The following is a 26,474-nucleotide window of genomic DNA, read 5'->3' on the forward strand; positions in this document are numbered from 1 at the left end:
CTTTGCTCACCAAAAACCCCATGAATTCCTGTAACTGTGTGAATGCAAATAGGTTGTATACATTGAAGCCCTGACACAAGCACTATCCTCAGCTGCCATAACGTAAGCTCAACCCACTAACACCTGGAGCAAATTCTAAAGCACCATGTAACTGAGGGAGAAAAATGGAAGCTTCTTTCAAAGGGGGTGGGATGGGAGACAGATTTCAGCACAATACAACTTAACATCCAACTTACATGTTAGATGTTAAGATCTTCATGATTGGACAGAGACCAATCTTTTGCTTATGGCATTGTGCATTGATGGTGCAAGCATATGTGTGCAATTTTTTTTTTAAAAAAAATTGTACAGGGTTGTGGCTACTTGGCAAGTAGAAAGGAAGAGGCATTCATACAGGCGGGAAAGAGTCCCTGCCCTGCAACAAATGGAAGCAGATTTTCATGATTTCATACAGGAATCTCTCCCAGCCATGCCTGGAGATGACAGGCATTGAACCTACGACCTTCTGCATATAAATGGATGTTTTACTACTGAGCTACACCCCTATCCCCAATAAATCCTTGTTTCTCAACATATCACTATTTTAACATATATTTTAACATATCATTTCCAACAATCATTTAACATAACTTCTTATCTTATACAATATTTTAGACTTCCATCAACACCTCTGAAGATTTTCCATTCTTTATCACTTGTTCTGTATTTCTTAATTTCTCTATTACTTTTAATTATCCTTAACTAAAAAATCTTCCTTGCAATATTTCACAAAGTCCTGCTTACAGAACTTCTTGCAATCCTACTAGCGTAATCTGTTTATCTAATATATCCTTGATTCTCAGAGGCAAAGAGGGTACTATTCCCCTACTTATACCTAATGATTTATGATGCCCTCTATAATTTCATGATTGTCACAGGAATAACATTGAATTCATTTTCTTTTTGGTCATACCCAAGAGTTAAACCTTCATGAAATGGTTTTGCCTCCAAATTGTCAGCAGACCCTATGCTTAGAACACTTAATCTGCATAGCTAAGTTGGGTTTAGAACTGATTACATGGATACCTCGAGCCAATTTACACATTACATGGGAGACCCATGATTAGTGTTTAAAAACAACACACCCCTGAAAATGCAGTTTCAGAGTGGGGTGGATGACTGAAAAATTAATCAAAACAGTATTGTTATGAAGGGGGTGCTTAACCCTTCTCCCAAGGCCATAATTGTAATCAAAATTGCCCCCCTTGCTTGCTTTCCCACCTGTAAGAAAAATATGGCTAATCTGATTGCAAAAATGGCACTCAGGGAATGAACTCCACCTCCCTCCAAAACTGCTTCTGCAATCAAATTTCCTGCCTTCTTGCATTTCAGTGTTGTTGGGATATATGCAAAAGCATTTGGAGAACAATCAAGGTGTCTAAGCATAATGTGGTTCTTGGCATGAAATCTATGCAGCTGAAATGTTCTAATTTTCTTGTTAGATGTAGAGAGATTTATTTTCCCAACGTGTGGGGATAGTACTGTAAACCTTTGAGCCCAGAAAGGTATTTGCCACATTGCATTTGTGTCTTGAGCCTCAGAGGGGGAAATTATATACTACTGGCACCACTCACTCAGACTTCAAATGATGCTGTGAATATGGAGCTTAAAGGTCCCAAATACCAAGTGGTGCATGAAGCTTGATGGCAGCTGTGGTGTGGCTCTTTGGTGTGAAGTTTGTTGCTGTCAGCTGCTAAAGTAGTGTGAGCTGATTTAAAAAAAAATGAAGAAGAACCTATTGTGCTTATTTTCACTTATCATTTCTCTGAGCTGATGAGCTGACTTAGGGAAATATGGAGGGAGCTGCTGCATTCTTGCATGAGTCAAGTTCCGAGTGGTTCTGTCCCTCAGCATCTTTGAGGAGCTCCCTTCCAGGGTGCCAAGTTTTTGCTGAGCACAAAATCTTGTTTGCCAGTTTAACTGCATCCTTCTGTCAAGAGCAAGTCTCTCAGCTCAGAGGTAGCTTCAGAACCAAGGTGTACCAGACATCTGCCAGAAACTGCACCTAAGCAAAACTGTGAACAGAGGTTGGAAAAATGATTACCTGCCTGTTACGGAGTCAGGTTGCTGGACCATCTATATCAGTACTGTCTTCAAAGTGATGAACAGGGTTTCAGCTGGAAAGTGGGCATTCCCAGCTCTTCCAGGAGATCACAGTGATCAAACCTGGGACCTTGTGCATAGAAAGCATGTCCTCTACCACTGCTCTAGAGTCCTTCTCCAACTTAAAAGATGTAGATTTTCAGCTGTGCTTTTGAGAGAAAACTACCTTGACTTCATGGGGTATCATGAGTTTTGAGTCTCACCTTTGGTTCAAATGCAACCACTTTCTCAAGCCAGGAGGCAAGTTAAGCAGAACAGGAGCTTTTCCTTTGCTGCTTTTATCTAGTTCCAGGAGCAGGTTAATGCCTGGGAGAACAGAGGATTGTAGAAGAGGGCACAGGCCTCTAAACATAATATGCTGATTTTTCTGATTGCTACTTCTATCATAGACCCACTTTGTTAAGACCCAGAGTGGTGTATTGGTTAGAGTGCTAGACTAGCACCTGGGAGTCCAGGGTTCAAATTCTCACTCAGCCATGAGACACACTGATTGACTTTGGTCACCACTTCTCAATTCAAATTACCTTACAAGGTTGTTATAAGAATGAAATGGGGCCAAGGGACACCAGATATTATTGTGTTGAAATCTTTAGAGGAAAGGTGAGATATCAGCACCGGCTTGAGGCCTTGGGCATTCAGGTGCCCCTTCCCAGCTTCTTATGAATTCACTTACATTTTCATTTGTGCAGCTGGCTTTGAATTGTTCTGATCTGCTGGTTTTCCCTCTGCTGTCTGTTTCCCCTTCTATCTCTGTGTTGATTTTTTAAAAATTGCATTTTGATACTCTTGCTTCTGGTCACCTCTGACTTCTTCAAGAATGGAGGGATGGGGGATGTGGTACCCTCCAGATGTTGCTGGACTCCATGACCATCGGCCATGCTAGCTGGGGCTACTGAGTAATGAATGCCAACAACACCTGGATGGCCACAGGTTCCCCACCCCTAATATATGGCTCCCCTTACACAGACACACACCAAAACCAATAACCATCCCCACCTGAATAACCCCTGCTACCTACACCAGGAACCTAACATGATCTTCCTTTTCTTTTTAAATGTTTTGGGCTGTGGTGGCTTTATGAGGTGTGGGGGGAGTGCACTTTAAAAGGACTCTTAGCAAAGCGAGGGTTGTGGATTTGGGCTGGGGATTGCAAACAGTCTCTTCCTCCCCTCCTGCCGGAGCGCACCCCCACCCCCACCGTCGATGGCGTTTTCCAGAACCCCGTGAGAGAGAAGCGAGCAAACGATCGAGAGGACTGGATCCCAGTCCAGGCGGAGAAACGACTGGAGTGGCGGGTGGGGGCGGGGGGTCGTCTCTGGTGGGGAAGAGGAGCCAGCCAGCAGCGGCTGCTGCTGCGGGCGAGACCGCTAGTCAGTTTCGCGCCTCTCTCCCCCACATCTGCTAAGGTGGTGACACGGATCGCTCGTCTTCGGGCGGGAGGGGACGGGAGTCTCACCAGCAACCCTTTGCTGCTCTCTGCTCCCCATCACACCCGGAATCCAGGAGCAGCAGCGGAGGTGGCGGCGGCAGTGGAGGAGATTTGGGATTGTAGCCAATCCAGAGCGCAAAGAAGCGAAGGCTGCGTCTGCCTGACAGCCCCCCATTCATCCTCTCTCTCCCTCCCGCACCTTGTGCCCGCTTGGCTTGGGACCTAGGTTGGAAAATGAAGATGCCGTGACGTCTAAAGGTTGGTTGCCCGATGGGCAAGTTTGGTGGGGCCAAGTAAAGGAGTCCGGTGGAAGAAGGAGCCGCGGGACTCTTCTTCCCCCACCTAGCGCTCCTCCGTCTCCCCTACCCACCCCAACGGCCACGGGGGCTGGATTATTATTCCTGCTGTTGCATCCCTGCCAAAGAGGAGCGTGCCTCACCCACGAGGGAGCCTGAGGATCACAGTCCGGATCATGTAGAGCCCCAGTTGTTTCTCGCTTAGGTGAGTCTGCTGGAGCTCGAGGGGTGCGAAGGAGGAGAAGAGGGGTCGTGTGTGTGGAGGGAAGCAGTGGGCTTTGCACCCCTTTATGGGGATCTGCTTTGTCTGCCATGAATCTGATCTATGTGTGCTCCGTGGGCTGGAAAGGAGAGCTAAATGTTGGGGTCATGGTGGGGCCGTGTAGGGGTGATTCAGGCTTAGGTAGGGGCACAATATCGGGAGGGAAGGGGAGCCCCCCATCGTCTCTCTCAGATCATGTGTCTATCCTCGTGGAGCTCCTGAATCTTGTAAGGTCTGGGAGCAAAGTCAGACACAGTCCAATGCTCTTTAAAGAGCAATGGTGCAGACAGGTGCAGATGGATTGCAGCTGTACCCCAAGAATAAGCAGTGGAACCTGGTGCGCACCGACCTGATATCTCATTTCTCTGTGCTCCCCCCCACCCGCCGTCCTCGAAATCGCACCTCTGAATATGGTGCACAACAAAAAAGAAGGCAGGAGGGAATTTCAGAAGGGGTGGGTGACACTACCGTTCCCAAGGCAGACAGACCTTGTAGGAAGCATGTTTCTGTTTTGTTTTCTTACTCCAAAGCAAATCCATCTTAATTCAACCGGACTGACTCCCAAGCAAGTGTGCAGAGGATTTACAACTCCTTTAACAGCGCGATCCTATGCATGTCTTCTCAGAAGTGAGTCCATTTGAATTACTCCCAGGTAAGTGGGGATGGGATTGCAGCCAACATCTGCCCTTATGGGGCAGCTATGTTTGACCTGGACTGTGGTACAAAAGCAACACCTTGCTTTGTGGGGTTGCACCTTGAAATAAAGGCTGTTGTTGTGGTCTCCAAAAGAGAGGAGGGGGAAAGAGAAAAGATGTGTGCTGCTTCACATGTGACTTTGTTTTGGTGCACACTTACATCATTTATTTTGTAAGTGTGCATCCTAAAAATGTAATGTGTGGATGAGATAGAACATGTGTTTGGAGGAACAGGTGCTGTAAGGATGCACCCCTCACAGACAGAAGACTGGGTGCAGAGCCTTGCCAACTGGTCCAGCAGCAGCCCCCGATTTGCTTTTGTAGTGCTTGCAAAGGCCCTTGAGAAGAAGCCCTCTTTGCTGCTGAAGATCTCTGAAAGGCCATCTAGGGTAAAAGGGACGACACTGGCTTGGTTTTATGATTTGCTCATACCCTCACAAGGACCTGGGCTTCAAAATCAGCCTCTCTCTCCCTCTCCCCTTTTAAAGCCCTGGTATGATTGCTTTCTGGGCTTCCCCCGCCCCTTCTCCCAGGATACTGAGTGCCTCAAGTCTCCCTCTCAGACACTGTTTTGCCCTCAGAGAACTGTAAATCCAACACCTGTCACAGCAAAGGAAGCGGGATGGAGGGGAGGCTGCAGGTCTTTCCCCCTCTCCCTTTGATATGCATGTAGCCAGAAAATATGTTGAAGCAGGGAAGTCAGCAGGGAAGTGAATGTGACTTCTTCACCAGGGCACTCTCGCTGCTGCTGCAGCACTTAGAAAAACCAAAGTGGCCACGCATTGCCAAACTGGCCTCCATTCAGGACAGCTCAGGAGGCTGCGCAAACTTGCAAAGGTGCCAACTCTTTTGAATTTTATTACCAGAGAAGGGGCAGGGAATGGCAAGGTCTTAAATCTAAGTGACAGTGTTTAATTTATAGTAGGCTTAACTGTGCGCTCAATTTTTGTTTAATGTGGTGTGGATTTTATCCCTGGCACAGGTTAATTGCCTGTATAAATACACACCTATATTTATACAAGTGAAGAATGAAGGGGGGGTTGCATTTTTAGTGTTTTGTCTCCCTCTGTGTGAGAGAGAAACACACACACACAACCATTGGAATCCAAAAGGTAGACATGATGTCATTGGGAGGTATTCTGTGCTCTAAAGGTTGCACATCAGATGCAGTTCTCTTTTATTCTCTACCCTCGTTTGCCAGCTGTTCGGCCATTTGTGAGCTCCCCTGACATTTTAAAATGCACACACTACTTCTTTAAGATTGCAATGACTGTTCACCTCTATTTGATTTCATGATACATGGGATTTAACTGTTGCCCTCTGATGCTTCAACAGTTTCCAAGCATTTGAACTCCTTGCTAGTGTTATTGACACAGATGATTCAAACACGTAGGCTCTTGCTACCACTGCTCTTATCATGATCGGTGCTCTCTTGGGCCACTTGGAAACTACACGGACTTCTTTTTGTGTCCCAGGCTGAATCAAAGGGACATTGGCCTGAACTTTATTTGCTGTTCTGCCTATTTCTACTGTTGCCATCAAATCTAGCTTTGCCTGAGAACCTTTCTGGAGCAGCAGGAGCCAAAGTAAACATTGCATCAGGTGAAATGTAAACCAGACATGTTTAGTGCAGTGTCCAAGTAGTGGTAATGGAGTGGAAAGTTTAGGGGGAAAGTGTAGGGGTTCGTTTTCTGCAGCTCTGTCAAGGCCACAATACCTGTTTTCTCTTCCCAGCAAGGATTAAGACTTCCCAAGTGACCTTTGGCAAATCTTTTGTTTTTCTGATGCTTTGCTATTTCTCCCCCTGCAAAATTTTTGTTGCCGTACTTTGATGCTGGTTTTCTTAATCATCTTTCAAGAAAACTAAAAATTGGACATAGCCAGTTTCATGGGATATTTTTCTATCCCAAGTGATTTCCAGTGTAGTATGGAATTGATATGGAGTAGCATGAAACTGACACAGTTTAAGAAGGGGGTTCTCTACCCCAAGCCAATTCAAATGTTCCCACCAAAGACATGTGTGTCATGTCAGATGAATGGCACTTATATCCTTCTTTGGATCAGATTTTGCTGTAAAAACTACATGGGGCTTTAAACAAAAAACACCTAAAATGGGCTGACATTATCTGGGGTAAAAAACTGAACTGAAGGTTCAGCTGGTTTTCTTATAAATTGTTTTTGTAAAGTGGCTGAAATTCAGGGACATTGTATATTCCTGTGTAGTTGACAATAAACTAGGATGCAGAATGGATTCCAAACTCATTTTCTTGGAAGAAGGTTTTAAGAGAAGTGCTGTATAAATGCAAAACATGCTTACTGCTGATATCAACCTGCAGCAGAAGCCACTATGCTGTTGATTGCTTTCTCTAAAGCCTGAAATAAAAGAATCTAAAACTTGTACCATTTTTCTATATATGCAGATCTACAAGGGCTTGGAAATCTAGTTTTATTATACTGAATAAAAAAGCACAGGGAAGAAAAGAGACACGTGCTCATTTGTTCTCTCTCTGAATATTCACATCCTGTTCTTTTAATTTGAAGTGCGTAAGTAGTAGGTAAAGGAAACATCATTATTTTCCTTTCAGCTCACCTAATGAGCACTAACTGCATCTATATATGAGAGCAAGTACATGGTTCTGTTGACACAAACATGGGCTCTTCATGTCCCCTCTCTTCTCATATTTTGATTTGCAATTATTCTTAGTTATTGTTGTTCCTCTCACTATGCCAACAATAAATGGATGAGTAAGTTATCAGGGAAATGTAGCCCACATAATTTAAGATATTGTCTTGCGCACATATTCCCCATAATGAAAGAGCCCAGGTGCTGGCTTGATTTTCAGCTGTGAAAAAATAAGACACCAAATTGTTATAATGCACCCTGCTACTGCTATTGATTTGATGTGCGGAAGATCTAGAAAATCTGGACTGCAGAATCTTGGTGTTTTCCCTAAACACTCACTTTGTTTCTATCTCAGGGGATTAGAAATTTGTTTTCCAAGTTGAGCTTCCCTTTGCCCTCTACTTGAAACAGATGATCCTCCTCCCATCAGCTTGGAGCCAGGAGGGGTATTTTTGCTCCTGCATTTGTGATTAGTTTCGGAGGCACCATGAAACCCTCCAAGCTGGCAAGGAGGGTAAGGGGTTCATCCCTTTTTTGTTATGGGCTTTGGAAGTCATCCAACTGCTCCCAGGTGCTCTGGGCTTTCGAAGTGATATGGAGTGGTTTTAGCATGAGATCAGGGAGGAGACCCTACTCTTCACCCTCTTGGGAAAATTTGAGCAGAGTTCTTGGATAGCTACTAAGACTAATCCAAAATTGTGGGTCATCACTTTAAATATGTATTTGCCACACATATTAAAAATTGTAATAGGCTTAATATTGAGGGCATTGGGAATGCTTCCATTTTTTTGGCCTTGGGGGAGGAAGGGTGGGATATAAATTGAATTAATTACAATAACAACAGTAACCAACACCACTGCTTTCCACTTTGTTGGTTTTAAATTAAATTTCCAAACGGGGGCTCTTCCCCAAACTTATTAAAATACGTAGGAGAAGACAAAGATTGCAAGCCTTCCATACAAGCAAAGTTTCACCTTTATCCAAGTAATTAACATATTTAGTCACTATTTCTTGAAAGAGTTTTAAAAAAATGAATTCCTCAATTCTATCAAAGTCAGTTGTCATGATTTAGTGATTTTTCCATGACTTCTAAAAACTGCTCCTCTACCAACGTAGCATTTGAAGATTCCCAAGGCTTTGCTAGTTCTCTTTTAAAAGCTGTCAATAAATTTGCCACCAATTCCATATCTCCATTTTCCTTGCAGCATAATTTAAAATATTGCATTTGATCCTTCAGGAGATATCAGTTCTTCCGAAGCAACATTTACTAAAAATAACAATGTGCACACACTTATTCTTCATGAATGGCTTGTTTCACATATCCTGAAAAGGAACTAAAATGGAAATGAAATGAGAAAGAGGACTCTTTTCCCCAATCTAATATTTCCCAGAGTAAGGATGAATATGAATTTGCAAGAATTTTCATTATGTGCTCTTTTTTTCTTGTACTTTAAGATATGGATAAATTGGCCAGTCTATCAATTTTTAAAAAATAGAATTCCATGTGCTTAAGCAAAAGTAGAGTGAATATTTGAGCTCTTGGAACAGTTAAACATAGCTATTCTGTGTTCTTGAGTATATCCTCTTGCTTAAAAGCATTAATTAGTACCTTTCTGGATAGGCTGGAGTGAGGGACCTAATCTAGCATTCTTCAGTAGAATGTCCTTGCAACCAGCAGGCATTTGGAGATCTATTGGGAACCTGACCATGATGAACACCACCTGTTTATTTGACTGCCAATCCCCCACATTTAAAAAAAAATTAAAATGTGCCCCAAATGGCTCACAACAAACCAAATGAACAAAAGTAAATAGAAAAATTAAAAGCATATCAAGAACAATTTAAAATAATCACAATATCAACAAATTCAGAGAAATCTAATGTAAGCTTTACTCCAGAGTAGACCCATTGAAAGTAATGAATATAACTAACTTGGGTTCATTAATTTCAAGGGGTCTACTCTGGAGTAGGGCTAACATTGGATACAATCCTAAATCCACGCAATGTTATATAAAACAATACAAACAAGCAAATCTAATTCAACAGCTTAAAACTGAATGGGAGAGAAAACAATGCCTGGCACACAAGTAAAATGATAGAATACAACAGCTAACCACACATCTCACTTGTGAAGTCGCTCCCAGGCTCTCACCTGGGTCTGCTCTCCTAATTACTCCCCCTTCTTTCACTTATAGAGGTAAATATTGCCAGTCCTCCTTCAAGTCACACATACCCTCACAGTTTTTATATTCTTCAATCCCTATCTTGCTGCAACCCTTCCAACACTATCCGCAAGGCAGTTCCTTTGATGAGCCCCAACTCCATCTTGAAAATTAAAGCCCCAATACCACATTCTTACGAGCTGGTCCTATAGGGCTACTGTCTCTAGCCTGGTGGTTCAGCTTGAGACAGGGATGAGCAAATCTGTATTAGTTTCTCATTTTGCCAATCTTCAGTTCCGTTTCCCATATATTTGTTTGAGAATCCTTTTTATATATTAAAAAAGTCCACGTGAAAATTCATTTTAGTATAAATGTCTCTTAATATGCACATTTTGCCTTTAAAAAACGTGCAAAGCAACTCCTCATAGTATAATGCATTATTCTTTCTACTGCATGCATTCCATATGCACTAGAATTTACTTTAGCATGGAGAAATACATTGCAAAATTTGGAGAAGTGCACATTTCGGATGTTGGCAGTGTTTATGTTTGCGTATCGCTTCAGAAAGTGAGACTTAGGTGGGCTCACTTTTGAATGCAAACTGAGCTGAATTTCTCCCCATCCCTAATCCCCAACCGTACGTGAAGGTAGCAGCAGTTCAACACTCTGTTTTTCAATCAGGATTCATTGATAAAGTATCAATGAATTCTGATTGACAAACAGGATGTTGAACTGTCAGCTATCCGAAATATCATTGAAGATATCAAATAGAGAGCCAGCCGAAAAACCAGCAGGGAGACACAGCCAAGAAATTGAGATTCAGTCTAAAATATTCCAAGTGCCACAATATTCTCTTGCAGATACGCTACTTCAGAATTCATTGTAATGTGCTAGCGGGAGAGGGTGTTGAATGACTCAGATGAATGTAGCTCGGAGTAAACAAACATGTAAATCATTTTTGGCTACAGAGGAAGGGAGCCAGGGGGGGGGGTGCACCATATTCAGGGAGAAGGCACTTGTGGTGATATGATCTGCAAAGTGTCCCTCAGTTTCAGAGAAGCCAAATAATAATAATAATAATAAATCATGCTCAAATATTCAGCAGCCAGTGTCCTTTTCATTTGTAGTTGGGATGTTGGCGCATCTTCTACAAAAAGCTAGTTGTTGGAAATCACACACTCCACATGAAGCAAACACGTTCTGGTCCAGGTTTGAATTCCTGGATGCTGATAAGAATTGGTGGTACAATCTCCACAGGCCAGTGTATCCCCCCCCCAACAACCACCTAGAGGGCAGTACTGTAGTTGATAGGGGCAGAAGCAAATGGGCTTGGCCTCAGCACCTTAGCCAGCCCACTGCGGCTCTCACTAGCTGCCACAGAATCCTTTCTTCTTATTTTAAAGCACACATACCTTAGAATGTACACTTTATAGATTCAGTGTGGTTTAGTGGTCAGAGTGTCAGACTAGGTCCTGGGAGACCCAGATTCAAATCTCCACTCAGCTACTCAGCTCACTGGGTGACCTTATGCCAGTCACTGCCTCTCAGGCAAACCTACCTGACAGGGTTGTTGTGGGGATGGCATGAGGTGGAAGAGAACCTTGTATGCCACTTTGAGCAACTTGTGAGAAAAGGTGGAATATAAATGCAATAAATAAAATAAAAATAAATAATCAGGGATAGGCAGCCTGCATGTATGGCCATATATGCATCATCATCTTCATCATCATCATCATCATCATTATTATTATTATTATTATTATTATTATTATTATCCTTTTAAAACACCTTACCCTTTCCTACAACAAAATAGTGCTTTTTTGAGTATCAGTGCATTTACCAACAGGGCAGCAGAAGCAAATCCCAATTTATTTCTATTGTCATTATGGTACTCTGTGTTAAGTGAGTTTATAATGTGAAACTGCACATGCTCAGAGAAAAAAACAGTGTTGATGAACTGCTCTTTCTGCTCCAATGCATCAGGGGTGTAAAAACAATTGTAAAGCACGATACAACCAGGAAAGCGGGCAGGAAATGAGAGAAATATGAATTGTGTGCTTCACGACTAAAGCAATTACACACGGCCATCTAAAGGATAAGGCAATTAGGTTTCCTAGCTGCACCACTGATGGGAACGAACTCTTCTTCCCTCCCACATTCAGACTTGGGCAGTCTTTGTTTCAGTCTTTGCCAGGTAGGAGAAAAGCGTAGCCAAAGTGGATCTCCAGCTCTTCAATCCCTTGAGGCCAGGCATGTCCAAAATTTGTTTCGGGGCCCTAATCCAGCCCACTGGTCAGTTTAATCTGGCCCCTGCAGCAGTTTATCTCCTGGGGTAAAATCCCCAAACCTTAACAGCTCAGCCCAACAACTTTGATTGGCCCTTTGGTTGGCCCCCACAGACCTTCATCAAATCTGGCCATCTTTGAAAATAGTTTGGAGACCACTGAAGCCATAAAGTGCATGCAGCCCCATATCCTAGACTTGATTTGTTACACTGGGGTGGGAAACTTTTTCAGTCTGTGGGTCACATTCCCTTCTAGACAAGCTTCTGAGAGCAATATATCAGTGGTAGGCAGGGTCTACCACTTTTAAAAAAGCCTTTTCACAGTGTTTTTTTGTATGTGTCTAGATTCCACCACAGTCATGGTCAAATTAGTAGTCAGACTTCAGATCAGGAAGGCAACCTGTTCAAGCTGAGGAACCAATCCTGGGACATCAGTTATATGTAGAGCCAGGTAGGGCATTCCTTAGGGCATTTGTCTGGCGAACTGAGAGCCATTCGTGGGTTGTGGGCTGATACAAGGTGGGTCACAACAGGAACATACTACTATGTAAATATATGGTAAAAGAATAAGAAATGAGTCTACAAATAAAAAGTTTGGTTAAAAGTGGGCCCTGGATCTGAAAAGGTTGAAGGTACCTGCCTCAGGGTTACTGTCATGGCCAAGCTGAGAAGCTGCAGTACCCCATCTGGCCACTATCAGGGTGGCACTGTGATCCAGTGAAGATTAGGCCAGTACAGTGGTACCTCGGGTTACAGACACTTCAGATTACAGACTCCGCTAACCCAGAAATAGTACCCAGAAATAGTACCTTGGGTTAAGAGCTTTGCTTCAGGATGAGAACAGAAATCGTGCTCTGGTGGCACGGCGGCAGCAGGAGGCCCCATTAGCTAAAGTGGTGCTTCAGGTTAAGAACAGTTTCAGGTTAAGAACGGACCTCCGGAACAAATCAAGTACTTAACCCAAGGTACCACTGTAATTCCTTTAGGCTGTGAGCTTCTTTGATGTCACAATGACCTGTAATCAACTTGGGTAGGGTTGCCATATTTCAAAAAGTGAAAATCCAGACACAAAAGTTGTTGAGGTTTTTTGTTTGTTTGTTTGTTTGTTTGTTTGTTTTTTGCTGCCCAGGCACTATTTCCGACAGCCAAATCCCAGCTATGTCTAGGAAATTCTGGCTGTATGGCAGCCCTAAACTTGTGTGCCTTCTTCTGCTCACCTTCCAACTTGTCAACATCCTTCTTAAATTGTGGCACCCAGAACTAGGCTGAGTACTCTAGGTGTGGTCTGACCAAGGCAGAATAGAGTGGTACCACTTGATTGGGACACTATACTTCTGTTGATGCAACTTAGAATAGCATTAGCCTTTTTTGCTGCTGCATCACACTGTTGACTCAGGTTAAGCTTGTAGACCCTTTTCATATATACTACTGGTAAGCCAGGTGACCCCCATCTTATATTTGTGCAACTGGTTCTTCCTGCCTAAGTGTAGAACCTAACATTTTTTCCTATTGAAGTTAATTTTGTTAGTTTGGGCCCAGTTCTCCAATGTGTTAAGGTCACCTTGAATCCTGATCTTGTCTCCCGTGGCATTGACTACCCCTCCCAGTTTGGTGTCATCTACAAATTGAAAGAGCATCTCCTCAATTTTTTCAAACAAGTTGTTTATAAAAATGTTGAATAACAACGGGCCCAGGACAAAACCCTGCAGCACCCCACCCATTGTTAACAAGTTCACCCACCTAAAGGTATCAATATAATAAATATCTCTAAGCAATGTGCATAACTATTTGAGCCTGCCCAGGTGCAAAGATCCTCAGCTGAGCACCTTCTCACCAACATACCTCACCACCTTTAGATAGCACAGATCCCTCTGGGTGGACCTATTTTGACCTGAAGTGATGTGCTGCCGAATCCTAGGCTAATCCAAATGGGCCCAGTTCAGTTCAGGATCTGGAATTAAGCTGCATCAAGTGCCCTGCCCTAATGCCCAGAAGCTTCCCTGAGGTTATTTGTTGTTTATTACATAACTGAGATGATGTCACTGTGTCAAACTTCTTTTTGGTAATTGCCCTATATATTAGTAAATTTGTGTACTGATTTCTGATCTGTTGACCATAATGAATGGATGGTGACAATGGTATGGAATGGGCTCAATTTGGACTATGTCTGCAAGGAATGTTTTTTCTTTGCTGCCCAGGAGCATGGCTATGGAAGGCATGTGCAAGAGACTTGCCACAAAGCATGTCTGCACTTCAGAATTTACCACTGCATGATGGTTTGGATCATCAGATGGGAGGGGGAAAGCAGAGAAAAATGCCATGGCAAAACAGAATCTATGTCTTTCCAAAACTCACACAGCTAGGTAGCTTTTTTATTTTACTTTAAAAACTGATTTGTTGGTACTAATCTATAAACTGCAATTAATTATCTGTTTAAAAGATGTAAGCCAAACACATGTTTTTACAATATGGCAAAGCAGTTGTCTTAGGAATTAAATCAGCTAAGAAACAAAAGTGGAACAAACCCATTCATAGTTTCACAGCTGAAGCAACATTGTGCTGTAATGTAATAATGCAGCTATTCTTACAACTGAATCGGGTACACATGAATTGGCAGTAAAGACCTGCTTTTTTCCTAATTTGCTTTTCCGCAACAACATTATGATGTTAGGTCCTGAAACCATATCCTGTGCTTAAATTTTTCCTGTTGCTTTTTTTGGGGCAGGGGGGATGGGTAGACCATTCATCTACCTATTAATGCAAAAACAAATTGCACTCAAGAATTATAAAAGGAGATAAAATTTCAGTGATATTTCTCAGGTTATATGCAAGGGTTTTCATGCACCTAACTTACATTTGAGGGGGCTGGGGGTAATTGTGAGTGTCCTTCCTTCCATTCTACAAATTAATTCACCAGTGGTCTGCACATTGCGGGCTTCCTGGGTACTTATGCTTCGATCAAAGCTCAGGGGAAGACCTAATGAGGCGACTTCTCCCATGGGGCTTTTTCAGATCAGGGAGTTCAGGCAGCTTAGGAGTCTTTGGGGTGTTGGAAAAATGTTTACTGGAAAGAAAAATATATAGGCTGCCCTTGCCCACCCCATAAAAACAAGGTGAGCTGAAAGCCACACACTGAGCAGAATTCTAAAGTGTCCTGAGACACAGAAAAAATGAAGTTGCTTTTGCAGGGGAATAAAACCTTCAAGAAAGCGGAGGACAGATTTCAGCATAGCACTGGATGAAACAGCAGAGGAACAGCACTGCCCAAAACAGCCCTAGGGCAAGATGGCTAATGTGCATGCTGTCCTTTGCAGACCTTTTTTTTTGCTGGCCGTTCTTTATTGATCCCTAATAAGTCTGAAATGCATAGTGCAAAGCGCTAGGATAGGGTTCAGCAACTGGAGGCTCCTAGGGAACAATCTGGCTCCCTGAGGATCACACGCTTGTTTTCCAGTTGTCAATGCAAATGCAGCAGCTGCATGCAGAGAAGCAAAGCAACCACAAAACTGGCAAATACACAAAAGGCAGGGGTCTAGAGAGAGAGACTTCAGGTGCTTGCAGTGAAATTGACAGCGTCCCATTCATTCGGTGAGAATCGCTGCTTAAAATATGCCTGCAAAGAAGGACCTGTTTCAAAACATGCTGGGCCTGGAAAAAAATTCATTTGAAGCGCACAGAGATTTTTTCCTAATTTTTTATTTTTGTATGCAGGGGAGCTATGGAACTATAACTTGCTTATTTATTTGTTTGTTTGTTTATTTCTGCCTGTCCTGGGCCCTATGTTGTTCAACATCTTTAAAAACACTTAGATCCATGATCTCCCTGTGTAAAGCCTTCAAGTTCTTTAAGTAAATGAGATCACACAAATATGTGATATACAGAGGGGGCTATTCTTAAGAGAGAATATAAGTGCCAGGGTGTGTTGTAAGCTTGGTTCTGCATTTTGCGTTGATGTTAGATGTGTGATGGTCAGCAATTAGCCTGGATCAGCTTTTCCAAGTCTTGTCTATCTTCTGCATTTCAGAATGATGTGTGTGTGTGTGTGTATGTGTGTGTGATCTCCTCCTGCTTTATGAGAAGTCCCTTAGTGACTCTAGAATGATAATTTGATGTGGAGCAGAAGATGCTCCGGCCCCCGTGATTCTATGAGCAACTGGTGCTTCCTGTTCCCCTTCCAAGAGGACATCTTGACTTGGTTGCTCCATCACAGCCAAACTACTGTTAGGAGCATACACTCCAACCTGATCTGAGGCCCCAGATTGGCCACAACTGACCTGGGTTGATCCCAGAAACACCTAGTCCAACCTGGATCTTGTCCCAAATCAGTTCAAGGATGGGGCTAATCTGGGGCAGATCTTTAAAGCTTGGGCAGGTTCAAAATAGACCTGTCACAATCAGGGAAAATGTGAAAGATGCATGGTCCAATTTTTTTTTGGGGGGGGGAATGGCAGGTGGATAAGGAATGTAGAACTCTCCCCCTGCCTGATCCTTGATGCCCTGCAACTCCTCTCTGCCAACCAAATGCACTTTTGATATCAAGGTCTAAAATGGCATCCTTGAGCAGTTGCCAGGGTTCCAGTAAAAACTGCTGATGCCTGCTCTGGCTCATTTAAAGTTTAGCTCCAATTTTTAATTCCCTATGGTGCCCCAATGGGAACTAGATGCTACCATCTTGCACTAGAAGAAGAGTTTGGATTTGATATCCCGCCTTTCACTCCCCTTCAGGAGTCTCAAAGCGGATAACATTCTTCTTTCCCTTCCTCCCCCACAACAAACACTCTGTGAGGTGAGTGGGGCTGAGAGACTTCAGAGAAGTATGACTGGCCCAAGGTCACCCAGCAGCTGCATGTGGAGGAGCGGAGACGCGAACCCTGTTCCCCAGATTATGTGACTACCGCTCTTAACCACTACACCACACTGGCTCTCAGAAAAGTGTTGCTCTCCACTACCAAGTAAGCTCGCCAGGGTCCACTGATGCAGAGGAGGGGCCACTGCATGACACTTTCCTCGGGACTCCTTCAAACCTGGAGTCAGTGCTGCTGGTATTGCTCTGGTTAAGCAAACACTACCCACAAAGTGAGATCAGCCTGTGTGGAGGTGGTGGGGGAATTCTGCACCCCTTTTGTTGTTGCTAAAACCAAGCAGACCCCGCCCTTCCATTGCATCACTTGTTTATGCAACTGGGGCAAATCATTGTTTATACAAAAGGATCTGATGCCTTAACGTCCTGAGCGACATAAACAGTGAAGCTTTTGATGTTAATTAATTAATTCAGAATTAAAACACAGTTCTGCTAAGTGCTCAGTTATCTGAGGAGTTCCGGCAAAAAGAGGTGATAGATGGAATGCTTTGTCCCTATGAGACTGAGATGGTATTAACACTGTTAGTCCCAGCTTAACTTTGCAACAGGCATCTGTAAAATCTGAGTTTGACACAGATAGGCAGGTGCTGGTCATATGGGTCCCAAGGCAGAATGCATGGTCATGGATGTCCCAGAGGTTGGGTACCAAATCAAGCAAACATGAATCAAGGGCTGGAGGCATGGTGACAGATCTGCTTGTGGTTAGACACCAGATTAAGCTGGTAAAGGCAAAAGATTGTTCAGAATGAGCAGTTGGCTTAGAAAGAAAAGTTTTTTATGGCTTGGCAAATCACCATTGGTTTCTGAGGTCAGTTGAGCATCTGCACCGGGGGTAAGATAACAGGGATTGGTCATGGTTCAAAACATACAAACCCTTTACACTCTAAAAGCAGAATCCTTTAATTCCTCCAGAGGCACATTCAATGGATTATAACCTTCAATCCTGCTCATTTTACCTACTGCATGTAGAATGTTTGTCTCAGGTGCCCCACTCAGCCCAAAAAAGATTCAAGATCTGTGGTCAGAAAAGGTTTCATTGTCACAAATTTAATTTTAAAAATACTTAAACATACTTGAAAAAGACCAGGGAGAATTTTTCTCTGTGCGGCAGGTAGAGTTTATTATGATTTGTTTCTTCTTGCTGGTTGTGGGAAATTGCAGGAAAAGGAATGCTCCCCCTCCAACGGCTTTACATTCACAGAGGAAATTCAGAGGTCAGACAATAGAAAGTTAATAAACCATGAAAATACTCGTTGTCAGCATAAGATGTCAAAACATACCAAGTGAATATTTTTACAGCAACAACTTATACCTGTTTGGGCAAGGCTAGAAGTGTGGCGGGGGGAGGTTATGAAAATTCATTACCTTGGTTATCAGTAAATGCAAATGATTAGATGTGGCATAGATGAATTCAGTTTACAAAAATCAGCAGGACTTGCAAGCAAGGGGATTTTCACATGGTGCTGGAAATGGGGTGGGCCTTTGTTGTTATTGTTGTTCTTCGATTTGCATTTTCTTGTCTGCAGTTTGAATAGAATGCCAACATATGCAAAAAGGCACGGCCAGATAGAAATTATTTTCCTTCTGTTCCATGTCCACAGTGTTCATGCCACCACACAAGTAATAAGAAGTGGGGGAGGGGGTTAACTTAGTTAATGGTTCTAACCACATGGCTTTTAAACATTTCGTTTGTTTGTTTTATTTAGAGCACTTGTACCCCTCTCTTCAGCAAAAGAGGCTTCCTGCAGGCTTACAACCTAAAACCCCACAACACACAAGGAAAAGGGGACAGGGAGGGAAGAGGAAAATCAAAACCAAAGCTCAGGCACTAGTCTTTAAACAGTTGCTCCTCTAATGCCCAGTTGGCCCAGTTCAGGGGCAGGAGATGCCTGATGGAGCTGGGCTCTTCACAAATGTGATGGAGTGAGCCTTCGGCTTTCTGTCTCTCCCACTGAGGCAGTCTGGGGCAATGAATGCCTCCAGATGACAGCTGAGGGGAGAGCAGGCCTAATGGGGCTGGCCTGTCACAGCAGAGCCAGTGGAGGTGGCTCAGCATTTCACCTCTCCCACTGATGGAGCTGATACTTACTTATTTAATGAAATTTTAGCCCATCCCATATCGGGACCTTTTATTCTATAAAGAAGATAGTTTTAACAAATGAGACTTAGGAATACAGTGGTACCTTGGGTTAAGAACTTAATTCGTTCTGGAGGTCCGTTCTTAACCTGAAGCTGTTCTTAACCTGAGGTACCACTTTCGCTAATGGGGCCTCCTGCTGTCACCACACCATCGCTGTGTGATTTCTGTTCTCACCCTGAAGCAAAGTTCTTAACCCGAGGTACTATTTCTGGGTTAGTGGAGTCTGTAACCTGAAGCATCTGTAACCCAAGGTACCACTGTGTTGATTCTACAGTATTCCCTTTTTAAAAATACTGAGGCTCAGACTTTGAGTGGCACATTTCACTGATGCTGCACTTTAAAGTATTTGTTTAAATTATCTACCATCTTTATTTATTTGTTTGTTCATTTCCCTTTTGAAAAGTAAACCACAGGGCATTCAATTCAGATTGGGGCTGTGGTGCCTGGAGGACCCATGGGGGATTGACTACATTCTTCTGCCCTCAGATTTTGCCGAAGTAGCTTCCCCTGCCCCCGCTTCAAAATTTGAGGTGCCAGTGAAATTCTTCACTGTCAGGTTCAGAAAAGGAAATCAGAGGCTTCTTTTAAAGCCCACCTCAAAGGAGAGGAAAGCTTTAGAAGTTTCTAAATCCTTCTCCATCTTAGATTAAAATCTGAGCAGGAAGAGAATTGCTGGTTTTCCTTGGACTTTTTTAAATTTGACAAAGCAAGAAAAAATTAAGAGGATGCAGGAGCAGAAGAAGCTGTTGAGAGGAGGGCGCCTGGAGAACAGTGGATTCAACAACACCCCAAATTTCGTAGCTGAATCTAGCAGTGGAAAACTTCACCTGTATCCCTTTCTCCAGTCTTCATTATATTATTTCTTGGTGAGCAATTGGGTAGACTCCTGCCTGCAGGCTTTCAACTCACTCTTTTTTATTTTCCTCCACAAATTTGTATTTTGGTCAAATTAGAGGTGGGAGAGAAGCGGTTCCTAGGGGAATGTTTCTCCTGATTGCCATAAAGATGAATCTTTTCTGCAACCTCAAGCCTTCTGATCTCAGCAACTAATCAGGCTGGATATATCCCAAGATACATACATCCCAAGAGCAGGGCCCTTCCCCTGTGGCTACAACCCTGAGGATGGGGAGAGAGTAATGAAGGGAGGGAGCTACATGAAAAGGGAATTCAGTTCACATGGGAAGGCGACTCAGAGGCCACCAGTATTTTAATTTTTCATATTTCAAAACACATAGCTCATTTTTAATCTAATGGAAACAAATTAGCATTGCAAATCACAGCAGTCCCTCGCAGAGGCATAGGAAGGTCAGGTGATACCCGGTGCAGAAAAATTCTCCCCCCCCCCCATTTATTTATTTTTTGTCTGCAAAAATGGTTTTACGTTATTTCATATTTTCTTACAAAGGAATGCAGATTCTGGGCCTCTGATAACAAGTAGGCGACTATGGACAGATACTTAAATCTACAGGATGGATTGTGTTTTGGCTTGTGTTATTTTATTTATATTTATTGTTTGTTTATTTAATAAAATTAATTTTAAAAAACCTGCAAAGTGGTTTACCAAAACAAAAAACATAAAAACACCACAGAAGTAAAACCAAGAAAAATTAACAATCCTACTTTAAAATATACAAAAGCCAAAATATTAAGATTAAAATTACTTCAACTTCCTAAGCATCTAGGTATGCTTACCTAAAGAAGAATGCTTTTAGCAGGTGCCCGAAAAGAGTCTAGCAAAGGCACCTGCTTTGTTGAAATTTCAGCCTTCATGATATAGGAAAACAGCCAAGTAAATAGCTATTGTCATGGAGGAGGGTCAAGATATTAAGTGATATGCATGAAATTTCATATGTAGCTATATAATCCCTAGTGTAGTAAGATAAGACCTTTGGAGCAGGCATTTTTTTTATATAAAAAATTATGAACCACCCTAGTAGGGCAGTAATTGTTCCTTGATAATTTGTCACCCCCCTCCATGATGGCACCTGGGGAGTACCGCCCCCTGTCCCCGTTTCCTATGCCCCTGGTCCCTTGTGCAACAATCCTGTGATAAAGCTGAAGCAGGAAGGTCAACAGCATTTCCGTGTGCTCTGGCACTCGTCATGGTCCTCCATGCACCAGTAGCAATTTAGTAATGCTGGCCACATGCGCCAGAACACTGGCTCTCTTGGCTTGAAAAGCAAGATGAGTGCCACACCCCATAGTCATATTTGACTGGCATCCAGGGGTCCCTTACCTTTACTGAATCACACCACCTGCCCTCTAGCTCAGTATCATTTCCACCAAGGGTGGGGAACCTCTGACCTATGTGCCAATCTTGACCTCCCAGGCTTCCCCATTTGGCTGCAAGGACATTTGGGGCAAGCCATGCCCACCCACAATACAACAGATGTCCTGGGGATAAGGGCAGGCCTTCATTGAAAGTGTGGGGCTTGTCCAAAGCCCACTTTGTGCAACTCCCTAAGCACCCAACAACCAGCTGCACAAAATGGGGCATCAGCGTTAACCAGGATGGCTCTCCCAGCACATCATCCAAGGCAAAATAAGAATGATCTTCCTTAGCACTGAGCTCAGGTGTGCAGGAGAGCTCTGTAAACTCATGTCCAGTGCTAAGCAGTATTTTGCCCTCCTATTGGCTGAGTTTGGGAGTGCTAGAGTTTGGGAGTGCTAGAAAGCTCCCTGCAGGAAGATCTCTGATTTTCCCCAATCTTGGCAGGATTGCTCTCACAAAATCATAGACCTGTAGAGTTGGAAGGGACCCTGAACATCATCTAGTTTACCCCCCTTCAATGTAGGAATATCATCTGCCGATATTGGGTGGAGTAGGGATCCTGCTGCGCTCTGGGATCAGGTGTGCTTCATCATTACGCAAGTGGGAGGCAGTGCCACTGCTGCTGTCCACTCACTTAAATGAGAAGAAGAGCAAAAGCCTGCTTGAAATAAGCTCCCTCCAAGGGAAGGAAGAGGATGCTTCAGAGGGCACATTGCAAAGCCTCTGAGGGGATTTTGGCAGATGGGTGGCGCCACCCATTTTTGAGTCATGTGATGTCATGATGGCATCATGTGATTGACAGGTGGACAGTCACACCACCTACCTGTCACATTTGGCCTGCAAGGCTGATTCTGAGAAGGAGCTGGTCTGTGGAGCCAAAAACAATTCCAGTCCTTGATCTATGCTCAATTGCAGAAGCTCTCCAGGGTTTCAGGCATGCGGCATGAGGTCAGGGACTGACCCGATGAAATGCAGTGCTTGTGCTCTGACCCTTCCCCAAATAGGAAGTCCACTGATCCATCTAGCTCAGCAGCATCTAGAGCAACTGGCAGTGACTTCCATTGTTTTCAGACAGGCAGCCTGACCTGGACATGGCAGGCATTGAACCTGGAACTTTTTACATGCAAAACAGATGCTCTCTCACTGTGCCACAGCCACCCTTTCCCATTCTTATCCCCATGTAATCTGAATGCATTATGCACTGGATTGGGCAATAAATGTGTTCTCATCGTTCCTCCCTCTTTCTCTTTTCCTGCCTTATTTTTGAGGAAGGGGATTGCGAAACCAGGAGTGGGTATCAGTACTTCAGAAAATCACAGAAACACAGGGCCTTTGAAGGCTTCAGAAAATGATCACATCCAACCTCGCCAGGGTTCTTATTCATCAATCCCTCCACAAGTTTAACTCACATAATCTCATACATTTCCAAGGGAGTTCCTCTTAACTCAGTAGAGTTAACTGAGCAGAATTGGACCCCAGAGGCTCAGTTCTGCTTTCATTAGCATCAGTGCAAATTGGGAGTAACTGGTTAGATTTTAATGGGGTTTCTACTTGCATTCGAGAAAATAGGACCCAATCTAGTGCAATTAAAGAGTTTAGCCTCTTTGTAGCTGGGCTGATGAAAAGAGCCTGCATTCATCTTGTGGTGGATTTTATGTGCAGCATTAAAAGGAAACTCCAAAGTGGAGGTGGGGGGAATGGGAAGCCAAATTAACTTAAAAAGTTGTATTGAACAGAGTTATTTGCTAAATGTGTGTGGATTTGCAATTAGAAGCATTTTTGAAATGGAGTTGTTTGAAATCTAGCAAACAAGAATCCGATAAGAAACAAAACAAAATGACTCCCACTTTTATTTCCCTCCACAAATTTGCATTTTGCTCAAATAGGAGGGGCAGCTCCTTAAAGGAATGTTTCATTTCATTGTGCAAAAGCCATTGAGATGAATCTTTTCTGCAGGCTCAAGCCTCTGATCTTCTTGCTCATATATAACTAATCATAAAAATGATCAAATAGGAAAGTGCAACTGTATGTGTGTTAATGGACAGCATTTTCTAGAGTGGATTAATAATTCAATCTACATGAAGAAGCTAAAGAAGAAACCAGGGCTGGACTCCTGTTAATGGTGCTGCAAGCACCCCACTTCTAGTAATTTGCAAATTTAAGTAATATTTATCCAGGTGCCATGTAAGAAAATTTTCCCCACTGACAATGCATTAGGACACAGATTAAAGGTAAGCAATAGGAAAAGGAATTCTGCTTTAAATTTATTATGTTTATTGTTGGAATAAAGCAAATGCATTTCCTACTCTTGAGCTTCTAGTTAATGCATGTGTTCCTTTAACCACATGAGGGCATTGTTTGTATAGCAATCTAGCCAGCACTTGTTCATATGTCTCTTTGTCTAAATTAACTCTACCCCTAAAAGCTGAACCATTTTGTTTGCTGTTCTCTCCAGACAAGATGTTTACTATTTCTCTCATGTCACCACTCACCCTGTAAATAGTTCCTGCATGAATAAATCCTTTGAACTCCAAAAACTGTAAGTTATTATTCAAATGTAATTCAGCCAAGCTGCAAGGCCTGTTAACAGCTGTGAGCACAAAATGAGACTGTCCCAATAATGTTCTCCATTATTAATAATAGGGATGAGGTGGATCTACGTAGTTAGGAAATGCATGGAGATTTAAAAGAAAATACAAATAGTTTTTTTGCCTTCCAGTAGATGGTCAAGTCTGACAGGAACCCAACAGGGCTGCTACACATTAATGTCTCTTTTCAGTTTCTGTGCATTTCTTCGTAGTACACACATTTTCCTGGTGTCTGAATGCAAAGCAGGAGTTTATTATGTAGCGAACCTAGACACATAAGCATGCCTGAAGGATTTGCAGTTTCATGGTAATACATAACGCTTACAAGTAGAGTCACCTTGGTTTCACATTTATCAAGCTTATGCAAGCTCCAACCTTTTACCACCCTGCGACAGAAATGTCATCCTCATTTGTCTGAAGGTGACAAACAAATTGCTTGACAGTCTACGGTGGAAATTGTAGAGGCTAGCCAGAAAGAAGCTCAGTGAAAAAACAAACAAAGCATCTTTGAGCATTGTGCAATGTCAGGTGATAAAAGAATTCCAGGTGCACAGAGTTTGTTCAGAGAAAGGAACGCTCCTTTTAAAGGGGGGGAAAACTTACAGAGAAATTTCTCCACCCAAAGCTATGAAATCAGGATGCATATTCCAGTCAGCAAGGAGCACTGTCTGCTTCCCAGGGAATAAAATTTGCAAACATATTCCATTTCTCCTTTGGGAATAACCTGCCAATTTATTAACCTCAGTGATTTAAAAAATGTTAATTTTTAAATCATTGTCATTATCCATTCCTTCAGAGGAGCTCATTTTTTTAACAGTAGCCCTTGGATACAACTGATGTGTGCGTGAATGTGTGCCAAGCTGACATTATGAACTGAATCAGCTAATAGTGTACTTGCTAAATTGTGTGTATCATTAGGTTTGAACTGCACATACTGTATTCAGATCACAACGCTCATGGTCTGAAAATGTCATAGGAAGCTGTGCTATACTGAGTCAGATCAATGGTGCACCTAACTCAGTATTGTCTACACTGACTGGCAGCAGCTGTCCAGGGTCTCAAGCAAGGAGTCTTTCTTGTCTCCACCCAGAGGTGTGCCTCTGCATACAAGGCAGATGAGCTATAGCCTTTTCTCTGAGCAATTCAGATGCAAATGTAATTCTGTTAGAGTTTTGTACTCAGAGTTGGACTCTGAGTACAAAAACAGTATCAGGTATTGTATTGATGAAAACACCAAGTCATCATCACTACCTAATATTTTTGCATAGCAAAGACAATTCAGATGATATTGCATGTCCAACAGTATCCCTAAAACACAGTTGCAGGAATGCTGAGGTAGCTCACAATTCTGATCATTAATGTGACATCTATGGTTCCTGTTTATTGCAAGCTTTGTATAGCAGGAAAAGGAAGTGTGGGAAGTGTCTTTAAGTAGGATGGGAAACCTCCAGCCCATAGGTATCACCAGGCCTTCAGTCTATTTTGGTTAAGCCACACCCATTTGCCCTACCCTTGACATGGTATATGATATCAGGTATGGACAGAAAGGTGCCCATTGGGACTGGTAGGGTGAAAGGCAGAGATGCCAACAGCAGGTGGTGTCAGAGCCAATGTCAGGCAGAGTCAACTCACTCTAGTTTTGTCCCCATCCTCCTGCTCCCTGTTGAATTATACAAAGGCAACACTAGTAAGGAGGAGGAAGAGGAGGCTGACAGGCAGTGCTGACACCCCTGAACTGGTTGTTGTCAGAAAGATGCCAGGCAGGTGAGTGGTGGGTCAGGGCCCCATTCACAGTAATGGTCCAGCCATCTTCAAATATCTGAAGTAATGGTCCAACCTTCACTGAGTGTGGGACTGCTTGGTCTAAAGGGGGCATCATGCATGGGACTATACAAGCTCTGACAATCAGCAGACCATCAGGGCTTCCATAACCTGCATGCAGCTTTGTTCAGGGTGGCTTTGCTAAATGAGTCTCCCGATGTTATTGTGCTTTCAGGTGATCGGCAGGGTAAGTGGCCCCACCTACCTGTCAAATTGGCCCACATGGGCTTGAGGAGGGAGAATTGATCTGGCTTGACAGCAGGATTTAATTCCCCACCCCTAGTCTTTAACCTTTCTCCCTGAAGTTATACAGGTTGCTTGGATACTAGCAACAAAATGAATTCCCATCAGTTAGCTTGAAAGCACGTTTCTTTTTTGGTTTCCAGTTTAAAGTCATTTGCTCAAGACAAAAAAATAAAATAAAAATCAACGGAAGGGCAGCCTTTCTTTGAGGCAATGGTACCAAGTGCTACACAGAAAACAGTTATAGCGTATAAATAACAACAAGGCAGAGCTGTAAGAGGTAAATTTTAAATTTGGATAACTTTATTAGTAATTTTCCCTCTATTCTAAAAGGGATCATAGAATCATAGAATCATAGAATCATAGAGTTGGAAGAGACCACAAGGGTCATCGAGTCCAACCCCCTGCCAAGCAGGAAACACCATCAGAGCACTCCTGACATATGGTTGTCAAGCCTCTGCTTAAAGACCTCCAAAGAAGGAGACTCCACCACACTCCTTGGCAGCAAATTCCACTGTCGAACAGCTCTTACTGTCAGGAAGTTCTTCCTAATGTTTAGGTGGAATCTTCTTTCTTGTAGTTTGTATCCATTGCTCCGTGTCCGCTTCTCTGGAGCAGCAGAAAACAACCTTTCTCCCTCCTCTATGTGACATCCT

At 43.1% G+C, this 26,474-nt stretch overlaps 1 protein-coding gene across 7 annotated transcripts in view; it reads left to right on the plus strand.

Moving 5' to 3' along the window:
- The first annotated feature begins 3,288 nt into the window (after nt 1-3,288).
- TRPC5 (transient receptor potential cation channel subfamily C member 5) overlaps nt 3,289-26,474 on the plus strand; it is a 171,234-nt gene continuing 148,048 nt past the window's right edge. Inside the window, exons 1-3 of one of the 7 annotated variants that reach the window (XM_083423493.1) lie at nt 3,289-4,072; nt 4,660-4,781; nt 18,461-18,579. The gene's annotated coding sequence lies outside the window, so the exon portion shown is untranslated. Of the gene's footprint in view, nt 4,073-4,659; nt 4,782-18,460; nt 18,580-23,685; nt 23,706-26,474 lie in introns of those variants that run through there. The other 6 variants (XM_083423494.1, XM_083423496.1, XM_083423495.1 and 3 more) reach the window with 6 other exon arrangements.

The sequence above is a fragment of the Podarcis tiliguerta genome (genome assembly GCF_965153285.1).
Source record: "Podarcis tiliguerta genome assembly, chromosome: Z".
In the NCBI taxonomy this organism is placed as follows: Eukaryota; Metazoa; Chordata; class Lepidosauria; order Squamata; family Lacertidae; genus Podarcis; species Podarcis tiliguerta.